This window comes from Stenella coeruleoalba (assembly GCF_951394435.1).
Source record: "Stenella coeruleoalba genome assembly, chromosome: 6".
Classification (NCBI taxonomy): domain Eukaryota; kingdom Metazoa; phylum Chordata; class Mammalia; order Artiodactyla; family Delphinidae; genus Stenella; species Stenella coeruleoalba.
Genome location: NC_137151.1, coordinates 58130268 through 58147778, shown reverse-complemented (window position 1 = coordinate 58147778; position 17511 = coordinate 58130268). Strand labels below are relative to the sequence as shown.

At 36.9% G+C, this 17511-nt stretch overlaps 1 protein-coding gene across 3 annotated transcripts in view; it reads right to left on the bottom strand.

Moving 5' to 3' along the window:
- The window catches only part of PSMD14 (proteasome 26S subunit, non-ATPase 14), a 133289-nt gene that overhangs the window by 60568 nt on the left and 55210 nt on the right, over nt 1–17511 (bottom strand). The window contains exons 4-5 of one of the 3 annotated variants that reach the window (XM_079923939.1): nt 14403–14490; nt 12799–13057 (exon numbers count right to left, since the gene is read on the bottom strand). The exons of the other annotated variants lie outside the window; for them this stretch is intronic. The gene's annotated coding sequence lies outside the window, so the exon portion shown is untranslated. The remainder of the gene's footprint in view (nt 1–12798; nt 13058–14402; nt 14491–17511) is intronic. 3 annotated transcript variants of the gene reach the window in all.

The following is a 17511-nucleotide window of genomic DNA, read 5'->3' as shown; positions in this document are numbered from 1 at the left end:
CACATGAAAATGCCAAAGGCAATCCTATGCTTATGTGGTCTCCGTTAAGAACTTTAGATCCCTTCTCCAGGAGGATAAGTATATCCAAAAGGCTGAATAAATGAGAGGCTAGAGAAAAGGAAACTAATATGCCTGAAGTATACTTAGAGAACAAGAGACTGAGATAGTAAACCAACTAGGCAGCATGGACACAAGGGTTATTGTTCAGGGAACTAATCTGTTTTAGGCCTAAGAGTAGAAAGTTGCCTTCCTGGGTGTCAGAGAGGCCAATGAGGCAGGTATGTGAGCAGTTGGGAGAAAAAGAGAGCCAAGTGACAACTATCCACAGAGCAAACAACAAATGTTTTTTTCAAACTAACCACTGTTAATTTCTTTTAAACTTTGTTTCTTTTAAACTTCATTATAAAATATTTAAGAGACACAAAAGACCTAATAAATAATACTCTCACTAAACAGCTTATGAAATAAAACATCACCAAAAGTTAGGCTGAAGCTCCTGTGTCATCCTCCCTGATTGACTGCATCTTCTCCATACCCCCTGTTGTACCCACTATTCTAATTTTTGGTGATATCATGCATTTCCTCATACTTTCACTATGTAAGTACATGTAGGTAATATATTTTATAGTATTTATATGTTTTTAAATTGTATATTAAAACTTAGAATGTATTATTCCTCCACTTGCTTTTTTCCTCCAGTATGTTAGTACGGATTAATCACGCTGATATATGTAGATCACCTACTTTACAAAAGTCCACTGTTAAGCAAAGTTATGTACACATTCTCCTACTGATGGACAATTAGGTTGTTTTCAATTTTTTGATATTATAAACTAGAGATCAGCAAACTAGGGCCTGTGGGAGAACCAGCTGACTGTTTTTGAAAAATGAAGTTTTATTGGAACACAGCCAGGCACATTCATTTTGTATTATGTATGTATGGCTGCTTTAACACTACAATGGCAGAGTGAAATTGAGTGGTTGCAACAGAAACCATTTGGTCCACAAGTCTAAAATATTTACTATCCAGCCCTTTAAGAAAGGAGTACCGAAGGGTTATAAACAATGCTGTTGTGAATGTTCTTGCATCCACGTGGGAGACTTTCCCTAGGGAATATAATTAGGAAAAGATCTCCTAGGGTGTAGGATAAGCAAATTTTTTTTTTTTTTTTTTTTTGCGATACGCGGGCCTCTCACTGTTGTGGCCTCTCCCGTTGCGGAGCACAGGCTCCGGACGCGCAGGCTCAGTGGCCATGGCTCACGGGCCCAGCCACTCCATGGCATGTGGGATCTTCCCGGACCGGGGCACGAACCCGTGTCCTCTGCAACAGCAGGCGGACTCTCAAACCACTGTGCCATCAGGGAAGCCCAGGATAAGCAAATCTTCATCGTTACTAGATTTTACCAAAATGTACAAGGTGGCTGTATACTACCACTAGCTTATACATGTTTATAAACCATTTGTGTTTCTTCTTCTAATGTTCCTATCTTTTGCCCATTTAAAAATGTATGCCTTTTTCTTATTGATTTGTAGAAGCAAAATACATATACTGATGACTAGTGCTTTGTCCATTATATGTTAGATATATCTTTCCCGATCTGCGGCTCCCCACTTTGCTTTTTACATTTCTTCATGCCTCAGTTTTATGTGAAAAAATGAGGACTCTTAGCAATAACACAACTTCATATAGTTGTTCAAAGACTGCATGAGTTAATATATTTAAAGTACTTAGAACAGTGCCTGGCACATCTAAGTGTTCCACAAATATTAACTATTTATTTTATAATCACGTTTATAAAGGAAAACGAATTTTAAATTTCAATGTAAATTTATCAATCTATCCCGTTAGTATTTGTGCTATCTATCCTGTTTAAGAAATCCTGCCTTACACATTAAATTTTATGTGTCCATAAAGCAATAACCTATCTTGTTTATTTACTACCTCTGAATGCTAAGAAAGAACAGCACTTTCTGTTAATTTGGTTTCAATTAACTGTTCAATGTCAGCATATTTTCTTAAAATCTAAGTACAGGGGCTTCCCTGGTGGTGCAGTGGTTAAGAATCTGCCTGCTAATGCAGGGGACGCGGGTTCATGCCCCGGTCCGGGAAGATCCCACATGCCGCGGAGCGGCTGGTCCCGTGAGCCATGGCCGCTGGGCCTGCGCGTCCGGAGCCTGTGCTTCGCAACGGGAGAGGCCACAACAGTGAGAGGCCCGCATACTGCAAAAAAAAAAAAAAAAAAATCTAAGTACAATTTTAATACTGATCTCTCTAAAGTTCCACTAGAAAAGAGAATCCATCTACAATATCTAGTCCCACACAAATTTTTCTTATTAAAAAGTAAGTAAAAAAGACATCTGCTTATGTCCAAGACAGAGTAACAGGGACTAAGTTTACGTTCTCACCAGAAAATAAAAAAGATAAAACTATATAAAACAATAGCTTGCAAGACACTGATCAGGCGACAAAAGACAGTGATCTCTGAGAACCTGGAAACAAAGGAGGTGAACCCTGCTACTACCTTGGCTTATTGCCTTGAGACAGTTTCCAGGCTGCAGTGCAGGGGGAAGGAAACCAGGCAAAGACTACTGGACTCTCTAAATTGAGATGTTAAGAGCTGAGATTACTGGGAGACCAAAGCAGCTACAGTTATCAGGACAGACTACCAGAGAGAAAATAGCTGCAAAGGGAAAAAAACCTTGGGATCTTCTGAGAGTCCTCCTTGAATATTCAACTGAGTACTAATCAGTGCAGGTATATGAGGAAACTACTTAAGGCCGTGTTAAGAACACCCAAAAAGATTAGAGGGAGGAGTACCTCTCACATAGCACTGGTAATAATGCTTTTCCCATCAGCCAAACTTTAAAATGCACAAGGCGTTGATTAGACAGAAAGGTCTTGCCTCAGTAGTGTAAAATAATAAGCCCAAGACTAAGCACTATTCCAGTCTCACCTAACAAATTTTAAAAGCAAAATAGAAAGATTCAAACAGGTTCCAAGTCATTTAACTGCACCCCATAACAAGTATCAAGAATATTCTATAAAAATAAAAAACAGCCAACATACAAAGTAAAACTCACAATGTCAGGCACTAGTAAAAAAAATTACCAGGCATGCAAAAGAGTAAGAAAATATGACCCACAATGAGGAGATAAATCAATTAATTGAAACCAATCTGGAACCAACATAGATGTTAAAATTAACAGACAAGGACATTAAAATCTTATTATAACTGTCAAAAAGTTAAGACATGAAACACATAAAAATGACCCAAATGAAACTTCTTATGATGAATGTCACAATACATCAGTGGCAACAGGATAAAATATGCGGTGAATTTAGAGGGGCTTGGGGGAGCTCTATCTCTAGGGTGTCCACGGGTGGCCAAAAGATAGAAAAAAATGCTGTAAGATGAAAAATATATTGGATAGGTTTAATGAACGATCAAACACTGCACAAGAAAAAATTGAGTGAACTTGAAGACACAGCAAAAGGAAATGAAACACAGAGACCAAAGATACTGGAAAAAAATTAACAGAGCCATCAGCAGTGACAACTACTGTAAGAAAAATATACATGTCATTGGGATCCTTGAAAGGGTGGGAAAGGTGGTAGGAGGACAGAAAAAATATTTTAAAAAATAATTTCTAAATCTGTTGAAACTTGATGAAAATAATAAATCTACAGATATGGGAAGGTCAACAAACCACAAGCACAAGAAATACGAAGAAAACTATGTCACTGCATAGCATAACTAAAAACCAGTGATAAAGAGAAAAAATTTTAAAGTATTACAGAACAATAAGGAGAGATACTGAGATCAATGAAACAGATTTGAAAGTTCAGAAATAAATCCCAACATTTATGGTCAATAAATCTTTGATAAAGGAGCCAAGACAATTCAATGGGGAAAGAAGAGTCTTTTCAACAGAAGTGCGAGACAACTAGATATCTACATGCAAAAGCATGACCTCACACCATGCACAAAGTGGATCACAGAACTAAATGCAAGAGTTAAAATCATAAAACTCCTGAAAGAAAACAAAGGAGTAAATCTTCATGAACTCTGGCTAAACAATGATTTCTTAGTACAACATCAAAAGCACAAGTTATAGGACTTCTCTGGAGGTCCAGTGGTTAAAACCCTGTGCTTCCACTGCAGAGGATGCAGGTTCGATCCCTGGTCAGGGAACTAAGATCCCGCATGCCGCACTGTGCGGCCAAAGGGGAAAAAAACAAACACACATCATAAAAGAGAAGGCTGATCACCATCAAGAAAGTGAAAAGAGAGCTCACAGACTGGAAGAAAATATTTGCAAATCATATAAGGAGGCTTGAGTCCACAGTATATAAAGAACTTCTACAGCTCAATATTAAAAGAAAAATAGTCCAATTTTTTTAATGGGCAGCAGACCTGCATTACAAAAAATGTTATGTCCTTCAGGCAAAGGGAAAATAATACGAGATAAAAATATAGATCCACACAAAAGAAAGAACACAGGAAATGATAACTACATAGGTAAATATATGATTTTTTCTTATTATTTAAATCTCTAAAAGATAATGCACTGCTATGAAAAATAGTATGGCAGTTCCTTAAAAACTTAAAAATAGAGTTAACATATGATCCAGCAAATCCACTTCTGGGTATATACCCAAAAGAATTTAACACAGTGATTAGAACAGATATTTGTATACCAATGTTCACAGAAGCATTATTCACAATAGTCAAAAGGTTGAAACAACCCAAATGTCCATCATCAGATGAATAAACAAAACGTGGTATATCGTACATGGAGTATTATTCAGCCTTAAAAAGGAAGGAGGGACTTCCCTGGTGGTGCAGTGGTTAAGAATCCGCCTGCCAATGCAGGGGACACGGGTTCAAGCCCTGGTCTGGGAAGATCCCACATGCCACGGAACAACTAAGCCCGTGCGCCACAACTACTGAGCCTGAGCTCTAGAGCCCGTGAGCCAGAACTACTGAGCCCGCGCTCCGCAACAAGAGAAGCCACCACAATGAGAAGCCCACCCACCGCAATGAAGAGTAGCCCCTGCTCGCCACAACTAGAGAAAGCCTGGCAACAACAAAGACCCAACACAACCATAAATGAAGGAAGGAAGGAAGGAAGGAAGGGAGGGAGTGAGGGAGGGTGGGAGTGAGAGAGGGAGGGAGGGTGGGAGGGAGAGAGGGAGGGTGGGAGGGAGAGAGGGAAGAAGGAAGGAAATTTTGACACATGATACCACATGGATGAACCCTGAAGACATTATGCTAAGTAAAATAAGACAGTCACAAATCAGCAAATATTGTATAATTCCACTTATATGAGGTACCTAGAGTAGTTAGATTCATAGAAACAGAAAGTATAACGGTGGTTGCCAGGGGCTGGAGGAGAGGGGAATGAGGAATTATTGTTTAATAATAGGTACAGGGAAGATGAAAAACTTTTGGAGATGAATGGTGGTGTTAAGTGCACACCAATGTGAATGTACCTAAAGCCACTGAACTGTACACTTAAGAATGGTTAAACTGGCAAATTTTGTTATGTATATTTTACCACCGCCACCAAAAAAAAAAGACTACTCAGACAAAAATAATAAAAACATACTACAAATTTTGTAACAGGTGAGACTAAAAATTATAGCAACACTACCATACCAGAGGAGATACAAAATATACTATTTTAACATTCAAGTGAAGTAATATAATATTACATGTGAAGTAATATAATATTACATGAAAGAGGTAGAAAAAGCAACAAAAGAACAAATGAGAAAAATACTAAGTAAACAGCAATATAATAGATTGAAACTTAATCATATCAATAATTGCATTAAATGTAAATAATCTTAAAATTTCAATTAAAAAGCCAAGATTATCAGAGTGGATTAAAAACAAACAAGACCTAACTATATAGTGCCTACAAGAAAGTTACTTCAAATAGGAAGTAATAAAGACCCAAATATATTAACATGAAAAAGATAGGAAAAGATACACCACATTAATAGTAATCAAAAGAAAGCTAGGATGCTATCAATTTCATAGCAAAAAACATTACAAGGGCTAAAGAAGGTCACTATATAATGATAAAGGGTCAAAACACGATCATCTCAAAAGATGCAGAAAAGAGACTTGACAAAATCCAACATCCATTCCTGATGAAAACTCTGACAAAGTAAAAATAGTAGAGAACTTCTGTAACCTGATAAAGAACATCTATTAAAAAACATACAGCTAATATCATATTTGATAGTGAAATAAATGCTTTCCCCCTAAGATCAGGAACAGGATAGGAATGACTTTTACCACTTCTATTCAACATTTTACTGACATTTACAGTCAATTTAATAAAGCAAAAGATAAAAGGCATCCAGATTAGAAAGGAAAAAGTATAACTGTCCTTTTTTTATATATACTAATTCACTCACATTGAGTCTAAATTTCAATAAAAAAAATAATTTTTGGCTGCATTGGGTCTTTGTTGCTGAGCGTGGGCTTTCTCTAGCTGCAGACAGCGGGGGCTACTCTTCGTTGCAGTGTGTGAGCTTCTCCTTGCGGTGGCTTCTCTAGTTGCAGAGCATGGGCTCTAGGCTCATGGGCTTCAGTAGTTGTGGCTCGCAGGCTCTAGAGCGCAGGCTCAGTAGTTGTGGTGCATGGGCTTAGTTGCTCCACAGCACGTGGGATCTTCCTAGACCAGAGCTCGAACCCGTGTCCCCTGCACTGGTAGACGGATTCTTAACCACTGTGCCACCAGAGAAGTCCCCTAAAACTGTCTTTTTCACAGACAAGATAATCAATGAAATAAAAATACTGCTTATAATAGCATCAAAAATATGAAATACTTAGACATAAACATGACAGGATATAAAAATTCTGTACACTGAAAACTACAAAAAATTACTTAGAAAAATTAAAGAAAATCTAAATAAATAGAGAGATATACTATGTTCATGGGTTGGAAGACACAATATAGTTAAGATGTCAATACTCTTCAAATTGATGTGTAGGTCTGATATACCAACAGCCAAAACCCCAGCAGATTTTTATTTACTGAAATTGACATACCTAATTTTTAACCATATATGAAGATGCAAAGGACCTAGAATGGCCAAAACAATGCTGTTAAACAACAACTGGAGGACTAACACAACCTGATTTCAACACGTGTTATAGAACTGCAGTATTCAAGACAGTGCAGTACTGGCTTAAAAAGATAAATAAATAGATAATGGGACAGAATAGAGACTCCAGAAATAAAGCCATACATTTAGGGACAACTGATTTCCAACAAAGGTACAAATGCAAAGGTAGAGAAAAAAATAATCAACAACTGATGCTGTAACAATTTGATATTCACATGCAAAAAGTTTTAAAAACTGAACATGATCCATATCTTGCATCATATATAAAAATTAATCCAAAATGGATCACAGAACTAAATATAAAATGTTAAACTATAAAACTTCTAGAAGAAAACATAAGTGAATATCTTTGTGACCTTGGGTTGGCATAAATCTCTTTGATATAACACCAAAGTATAATTTATAACAGAAAAATCTTATAAACTAGACTCCAAAATTAAGAACACCACTCTTCTTTTTTTTTTTTTTTTTTGCAGTACGCAGGCCTCTCACAGTTGTGGCCTCTCCCGTTGCGGAGCACAGGCTCTGCACGCGCAGGCTCAGCGGCCATGGCTCACAGGCCCAGCTGCTCTGCGGCATGTGGGATCCTCCCGGACCAGGGCACGAACTCGTGTCCCCTGCATCGGCAGGCGGACGCTCAACCACTGCGCCACCAGGGAAGCCCAGAACACCACTCTTTGAAAAACACTAACAGAATAAAAAAATAAGCCATAGACTGGGAGAAGATATCTGCAATCACGTATTCGATAAACGACTTATATCTAGAATAGATAAAGAACTCACAAAACTCATTAATAAAACAGCCCAGTAAAAACTGGGCAGCAGACTTTAATAAAGACCTCACTAAAAAAGATATATAAATGTCAAATTACCACATGAAAAAATGTTCAGCATCATAAGTCATTAAGAAAATGCAAACTAAAAGTATAATCAGATACCACTACCTTTTAGAATGGCTAAAATTTTAAAAATTAACCATACCATGCACCAAATGTTAGCCAGGATGTGCAGGAACTGGAACTCTCACACTGCTAGTGGGAATGTAGAACAGTAAATCATTTTTGAGAAGTTTGGCAGTTTTTTATTTTAGTAAGTTAAACACACACCTACCATATAATCCAGCCATTCCACTTCTAGGTATTTACCCAAGAGAAATAAAACACGTACAGAGTGTTCACAGCAGCTTTATTTGTAATAGCCCCAAACCAGAAAACACTAAAATATTTATGAATAGGTGAATGGATAAACTAAGTGTGGCATATCCAGCCAATGAAATACTACTTAGTAATAAAAGGGAACGAGCTACTGATAAACACTCAGAGAAGAATCTTGAAATATAGTAATGAAAGCCAGACGAAAAAGAAAATCTACTGTAAATTCCATTTGTTTAACAGTCTAGAAAATGAAAACTAATGTATAAAGGCAGATGAGGTGTTGCCTGAGGAATGAGGAAGAGTGAAAGGAGAGGGCCTACGAAATGGCATAAATAAATCTGGGGGAGAGGGGGAGATGGATGTTCACCATGATGATTGTAGTGACAGTTTCATAGGTGTATGTATACATGTCAAAACTTATCAAATTATGTACTTTAAGTATGTATAGTTTAGTGGCTGCCAATTATATCTCAGTAAAGCTATTAAAAATAAAACAAAAATAAAAGGCTTATAAATATTTCTATCCTAACTTCTTATAACTCAAGAATATTGTAAAGTTATTTAATGCCCAAGTACCTCCTCTTGTGATCTTTCTCAAAAATAGTGACTACAAAATAAATCTCTTTTGTAAGCATAAAATTGAAAAAAGGCCTGCAAATAGGGTAGATAATACGATCTGTCATAGCAATTCAGCAAATTCCGGCATCATGGCAAAAATAGCATTCATTCAAAGATGCCCAATTAAAACTTCTTAAGAGCAGTTTTCCTATCTTTCAAAAAAAAAAATCAACTCCTGATTCCACCTACAATGTAATTGGTTTACAGCACCTGTGTTTACTTACACACACACACACACACACACACACACACACACACACACACACACACCCTCTCTCTCCCTCTCTGACTCCCCTTTCTCTCTGCAGTTTCCAAACCTCCTATCTCATAATTTGTAGTTCCAAAGACAGCTCCAAAAGTTAAGAGAAATTATGGTCTTAGGAGACAATCTAGTTTAGGGATGCTTCATCAAGGCTTGACAACTCACCACAACGTTATGTGCTTGGAGACAGCCAATATTTTAAAGTATTCGTTGAGTGCTGTATGACTTTGCAAAACATTTTTAAATCCTCTCATCGTTTTTTTATTGATCCATAAAACAACGAAGTGGTCAAAGAAGTATAATCACACTTTTATTGAACATACAGATAGGAACAGACAGGAAAATAAACACAGATAATTTAAACAACGGTGCAATCTACACGTCAGAACCAAATCTCCTGACCCACAGTCTAATCCCTTTGATTCAGTGCATCATTTCAATTAACACAAATGTACCTTACTGTTTACACACTGAAAAATATTATTACTTACTGCTCAAAATCATCTGCACAGGCAGCCCTGAGACCATCACCATGAACAAAGAATAACCATTTGAACTGGGCAATTCCTATAAAGTCAGTATATAAGGAAGATGATGATGCTTATCAACAATTTGATAAAACTCCCTCCCAAACTAAAATATTGTAAACAGCATAAATATTTCGGAATCAGAAAAATTAAACGTGAGGCTGAATCCTCACTACACAGCTTAAAGCTAAGGCTCACTTTCCGTTGTGAAATGGGGCTAATCATACCCACAGTACTGGTTACTATGAGGATTAAGTGGTATCAACATATGTACTGCAAATAATACAGTGCCTGGCACACAGCTGCTATCATTCCACCTACTACTTTTAACGATAAACTTTTAATACTTAAATTACTGATGTCTATCAAAAACTAGCAATTCTGGGCTTCCCTGGTGGCGCAGTGGTTGAGAGTCCGCCTGCCAATGCAGGGGACACAGGTTCGTGCCCTGGTCTGGGAAGATCCCACATGCCGCGGAGCGGCTGGGCCCGTGAGCCATGGCCGCTGAGCCTGCGCGTCTGGAGCCTGTGCTCCGCAACAGGAGAGGCCAAAACAGTGAGAGGCCCGCGTACCGCAAAAAAACAAACAAACAAACTAGCCATTCTAATTTCAATATAATATATATATGCTTTAGAAATAAATACTAAATTTAGATAGAAAAAGGCTAATACTTTGTTTTTCCTTTAACTGAGTTTCACTCACAAACATGCCATTTAGGTACTCAGATTAAAAACAACAAAAACCCGCCAGCACATTTCCTTCGTAGTATACACAGACACAGAACATGCTTGAAATTGGTTCTTAATCTGTATACTTGTGAAAATTTTGATTACTGCCTTTAAAAAATTAATCTAACTTTTCTTTAAATAACTTTGAATAAGAAAACCATTCACATGAAGTGCAAAGGTGTTGTTAACAGATCTTAATGTTTATGAAGAGTGAAGTCAAGGAAAACTTAAAACAAGTTTATTAATAGTTGCCAGAGTATTAAGAATGAAAAAATCACCTGTGGTCAAGGAATCACAATGCAAAAAGTTTACTTTTTCAATAAAATTCTAAGGGTTTTATTTATAAGCAACATCACTGAAAATACTAAAGAAAAAACTGATATCTAAACTCATAATATACTTCCATAATCCATATAATTTTATGGCTGCTTCTAAATAGTATAAGCATCTTTAATTTCCTGTTTTCCATCAATATTCAAATATACCATAAAATATCCAAACACAAGCAATGTTGTATTAAGACAGTGATCTTGCTTAAATTTAACCATTGGCTGACAGGCAAGGCACCATGTAAGAGCTTTAAATGTACAATTTTGCCAGTTGATATACAAAAGTTCTAAATTAGCATATGAAGAGTAATCTACAGATGGCTATGTACAATTCAGAGAAGTCAAGTGAATAAAAGGTAGAGACTGTCTATACTTACAAACCTAAAATGGGCTAAGCAAAGCTTTCTCAATTTTCTGCCACAATTCAACACTAAACATCAGCCAATGGGGTTGTTATGGTCTCATTATTAAAATAATAAGTAACAGTAAAGCTATTATCTACTACACCTAATTTGAGCTCCTAGACCATTCTTGAGTCTTTTACATAAATTACTTCTAATAATCACATAATCCCATGAAGTGGATACTACTGCGCCTACTGTATAAATGAGCAAGCTGAAGCTCAAAATCAACTAATGTGTCCAAGGTGATCAAGGTAAGTGGTGAAGCCTAAATTCAAAGCTGCCAATGTTGTAGTAAATATCCTTGTGAAAACATTAAGATAGAAAACAACCTAAGCATTACTGACAGAGGACTGGTTAAATAAATCATGGTTCACCCATAAAAAGGAATAGCAAACAATCATTTAAAGAAAATGAGGCAGCTTTATATGTATAAGTATGCAATAGGACAATCTCCAGAATATACTATTAAGTATGTATACTGCACTGTCTAATGTAGTAGCATTGGCCACATGCAGCTACTTAAACTATTTAAAATTAAATTTAAACATTTAGTTCTTCAGTCATACCACCCACACTTTAAGGGCTTGATAGCTACATGGCTAGTGGCTACCATATTAGGCACCTAGCTATAATACATTTCTACCCTCACGGAATGTTCTATCAGACAGCATTGATATAGAATATCTTTGGAAGAACAGAAAGAAACTGATAACAGGTGTTTCTAGGGAAGGGGACAGAAACAGCAAGGACACATTCAACATACGCACAGTTAATTTCTTAACTCTGTAACATGTCATATACCACCTATTTTAAAACAACTATTTACCTTTTTTAAAAACTGTCTTGTTTGGTTCTCAGAAAAACTCCTTGATTTATGCTCTTAGAAGCATAAAAGGCTCAGAAGTTCTAAAGCATAACAGCTAGAGGGTAAGGGACAGAAATCACCTCTCCAAGACTTCTTAGAAATACTCTTGCCCACTACCCTAACTTCATTAAGCATTTATCTATTCACAATATTATTTGGGATACCATGCAAAAGATTACCAAGTTGCTATTTCTGAGGAATTATGGAACAGGGACAGAAAAAACATCAGGAAAAAAATGCTTACAAGGTATGAAAGAGTAACTGTGGTCAAAAGGCACAGGGGAAAGTTCTATTCTTTTGGGAAGAAAGGCACAGGTCACACTGTCACATCTCTCTTCTTATACTTCCATTTACTGCTCTACAGAGGAGCACTTAAAAGCAACAGCCTTTCAGTTCTGCTTTGAAGTCACTTTTTTTTGCCAAATGTCATATTTCTTCAAACGATATAGTACACTGAACAGGTGAATTGCTATATGCCTCAATTTCCTCACCTGTAAAACAGAAACCTGTTGCCTAATCAATGTTATTCACTAACTACCGGACATTTTTGCCTAGGAGAGGGAACAGCCAAACCTTTGAGAACAAAAAAGGCACAGTGGTCAGATACTCCCAAATAACAAACAACAAAACATTTGAATTGATACTTTTCTCTCATTGGGGGATAGATGGTCCACTCCGGGAGGCTGAAGGACCTGAGGATGGTTCAAATTTATGAAAATCTACCCTGGAAGAAAAATGAATAGGAACAAGATCACAAACCACTCACTTTCCTTCATGCTGACACAGCATTCTCATTCTCTTCCTCTTCCATGGAGCTCAGCCACCGTTTACATCTGGTCTAGCTCCAGAGCGTGCCTTTCTTTCAGCATTGCCCAAAACATACTGCCTTTCACAATGAGTTTAGGCAGGTCAGAGATCTGTGCCAGGGCAGACAGAAGGGCAAGCTGGTGTCCACAAAGTGACAAGGATGTGAATTTGTCCCCACACAGACTGGTGACCAGGAAGCCTGCCCAAATTTCAGGAATCTGGGTTTATGGGAAAAGAAAAGCATGATACAGGCCTAACAGACAGGAATGTCATTCAGGTACTCCAATAGCTAATCATATCCACAAGCATTCAAGGAAGTCAACTTACTAAAGAAATCATCCTATAAAATATAAGACCAAGCAAGAAAGATATAGTATTGTGAAGAAGGACATATGACAATTATTTCCAGAAATTTATATTTCCAAGTTGTTATTAAATTTTTTAATGTAATAATTACCAATATGTAACTTAAATCCTTAAAAATGTATAGTGCAGATGTTAAATTCACTTTATACAATTGCTACATAGAAACCTCAACACTTACATAGCTTACACTATTATCCATTTACTTAAGGGAGTAAGACACTTGAAACTGAGTTTATATTAATGGGAAAGTGCAAAGAAACTTGCCAACATGTGCCAGTTCCATGGCCCACAGGTAATGAGCATTGCCTGCCTGTGCCAGTCAGATCATCAACCAACATTACTGTGAAGGCCATGAAAGAAGCTGTTAATACTCTGGTTTAATCTCAGCACAGACCAGAGCAGCAGATTAGGCAGAACTTTACATCAGTGGCAGGTCTCCCAAGTTCTCTTGATGCCACAGAATTCATAAGTGGGATCAGTATGTTCTAAAAAGACATGGTACTGCAAAAGGAAAAAAAGGTTCCACAGCATCAAGCAGTGTAATACTTGAAACCTCATCATCAAAGTGACAGTTTTCAAGTGCCATTTATGATGCCCTAGTCTGGAAACATCCCAGCTAACCCATCTGATCAACAATTTCACAGATGGAAGCACTTGATGGCTAATTGGCAAGTCTATTATTCAAATAAAACAGCTCTCTGTACCTCTTCTTTCATTATTACAAGTCAAGGTACAACAAGATTGGTCATTCAAATTAGCTTAATAATAGAAGCCTCTTTCCAGAAATAATTTTTTTAATGAAACCACACATTTTGACAATTAGTTTAGAGCACTAATCAGTTTATGAACAGTAATGAAAATGCTTTATAAACTAAAAGGAGTAAGAAATATAAACCTTCTTTAAAAAGTTGTACTATTTGTTTCCTCTGTCTTCATCAATATGTCAAGATATACATTGTCACAGGGAATAAAATGAATGAAATATTTACTCATTCCTTAAATATTTTAAAAACATTGGCCAAGTATTACACGTCATAATGAAGAAAAATCCTCTCAAATATTTTAGGTTTCCTAAAGAATTGTAAAGCAAGAATCTTCTCTTCACCTACATTTTGCAGTAAAAATTCCAGACTGTTTAAGGTTTTTTAATTTATGAAGCAAGTAGCCAGTGACAACATTATTATAGATATTATCTACCTGAGGACATGTTGATGTAGATAGGCTTTGGCATCAGGACTTGTGTTCCAACTCTAGCTCCACTTCTTGTTAGTTCCGTGACTTGACCCTATAATATGGAAATAATTATCCCTACCCATATAGGATTGTTGTGAGGATTAAACGAGGAGATTATATACATAGAACATCTCACATTAAAACATGGGAGCCCTCAGCATTCGTCCATTTGGCTCTCATCCCTTTCTCCACACCACTGCTATAAATTCTAGAGGGGAATCCTGATACAACTGTCAAAATATGTGAGTTCTGGGCTTCCCTGGTGGCACAGTGGTTGAGAGTCAGCCTGCCGATGCAGGGGACACGGGTTCGTGCCCCGGTCCGGGAAGATCCCACATGCTGCGGAGCGGCTGGGCCCGTGAGCCATGGCCGCTGAGCCTGTGCGTCCGGAGCCTGTGCTCCACAACGGGAAAGGCCACGGCAGTGAGAGGCCCGCGTACCGCAGAAAAAAAAAAGTGAGTTCTCTTTACAGATCCATACATTTGCTCCAGATCCCACTGAAACTTACATTCCCTATTTAGAGTATCTGGCTATCTCCCTATATTGCTACAATTTTCATAGATGCCAAGGAAATCCCCAGGAAGATCCTTGTAGAAAGACTGAGCTATAAAATATTTGAAGACCTCAGTTAGCCTATAAAATAGAAACTAGGAAATGCATATAGTAACCAGAACCTGCAAGTGGGAAGGAAACAGTAGCCAGAAACTGTGGAACTAGTTATAAGCTAAAGTAAAATCAAAATTAACTCCCTATAGTGATACAGCAATATAATGGTAACAAAAATGTATTTTTCTAGGTAATAAAATAAGTAGTTTCCCATGATGTAAAAGAATACCTTTTCTATATAACAGAAAGGGGTGCTTTTCCAAAACTAGGTTTTGTCATTCTACTATTACTTTTGATAAGCATTTTGCTTCTAATTACTCAGGCTCTTGTGTTTACAACACTAGGTAACAAAGAACTAATAGTTAACAGAGAGATACCACAGGCAGGTAAGAATATGTAATCAAGTAAAAACAGAGGAAATGAATATACAATGAATGGGAGAAAAGTATAACTATCATAGTCATTACTTAACTCTTTATTGTCCCTAAGCCTTCCCATTGTTCCCAACACAGGCATTCATTCAGTCTCCTGGAAGGAAGAGCCTGTGAAATCACTGGCAACAGTTTGAAAAGCAGCACTGGGAGGCTGCCCACTAGAGACCATTGCCCTGCTCTCGTGGCATGCTTCCAGGATGCTCAACCCAGAAAATATTCCACAAAGAACCACCTTGAATGTATGTTGTGGGAGAGAACACTGGAACACTGGCCATGTCTGTCCACATTTCAAGTGAGTACGATAACCTAAAGAACTGTCCAAATGATCATATGAACTGAAAAATTAGAAACTATGTAACACAAGTTTAAGATAGGAAACCCAAAGATCAGTGTACCAAATGAGAATGGTTACCAGTAAATCAAACAAGTAAAACAATGTTGAGGGTAGGGAAGGAAAAGACATAAATTCGATTTTTATGACCATAACATCCCATACATTTGGAATATTAAGATTATGCTGTAACATCTCAGTTTCCTATATTAGACAGAGGTATCTTTTCTTGTTTCTCACCCCATATACCCTTTCTACCAAAAGCAGTATCAGTTGTCATGGATCCATCATATCCTTGACTTTAATTTTAAAATCTTAACATTTCATTTTTCCTCATGATTTTGATTTTCTATTTCATCAGAATGTGATTAATTCTGGAAGACAATTTCACTATGATTGAAAACACGTCACTGCTCCCCTTATGTTCTAAAGAATTCAAGCAAAGTCATTTACGGTAATTTCATATCAAGACAGAATTTAACATTCACAAGTGTCAAACACCTTTTCCCTTGAAAGCCCAGTCACAACTAGAATGTTCAAACAAAAGAACACAGATTAACTATAGTGCACCCACCAGATATCTGTTTTGTTTCCCTTTTACTTGAGAACTCTCAAGAACAGATTTGAGACTCCTCAGGAGCACATTTTTCATGGGGTTTAATAACTATTCAGAAGAATTATACTACAATGACACCTAGAAAGAATATGCTCTAATTAGCATGTTTTTGACCTGACCTCTTTCTGATTTTCTACAGTAGAAACATCAGCTCAAGTATATGAATAGAATAATTAGGAACTATACTTTTTTAAATAATAAAATTATTACATGACAAGAGCAGCAAATGAAAAAAAATTAAAAGCATTTCGTATTTTTCCTTTGTTTCTAAAGCAAAATCACTATTTACTTGTAGTTAAGCAAAGAAATAAAAGAATTAAAATTTCTTGACCCTTCCCTATTTCTCAATAGGAACAAAAATGGCCAAATTAATCTAACAGTGTTTAGAAAGGCTCTTTGTAAATGTTCAGAGGATCACATCAGGATACTCAAAGAATCAAAGGGGGGAAAAAGGTAACCAGAAGCACCCATCAGTATATAAAAACTGTCAATACAGACAGGTTAAAGAGCTCAGGAACATAAAGAGAACTCATAAAAAGCCTTTTGTAAACACCTGCTCATTTTCATGCTACTGCACCAGCAGTAAATAAAGGTTTTATTTCAAATGTGGCTGAAGCCACACCAGAATCTCTCCAGTAGATAAATACACAATAAAAATAAGTCATAATCTGTAATTTATTTTAAAACAGTACCGTAGTAGCTTCATGTCTCCGCTTCCATTCCTAAGTCTCATCTCCAGAGTATCCAGGTTCTTTAAAAATGGAAGTATGATGAGCATAACTCCTTTCCTCAAAAATCTCTAACAACCTCCCAACTCACTTGGAAGAGAATTTTCTACAAGGCCCTCTATGATCTAGTCTCTGGCAACTGCTATAGTGTTACCCTCTTCAACTCCAAGGAGAATATGGAATGTCTAAGTAAGGCATGAAAAAAAGTACTGAAAAATAAAATGAATTTCTGATTATGTTTTACTTGGCAGCTTTTTAAAAAAAGTTTTTACCAAAGGAAAATGTTATTTAATGCTATTCACTGACTTGTTCTTTTGCTTTAATTTTTGTGTTTGTTTATTAAAAAGAGAGAACATTA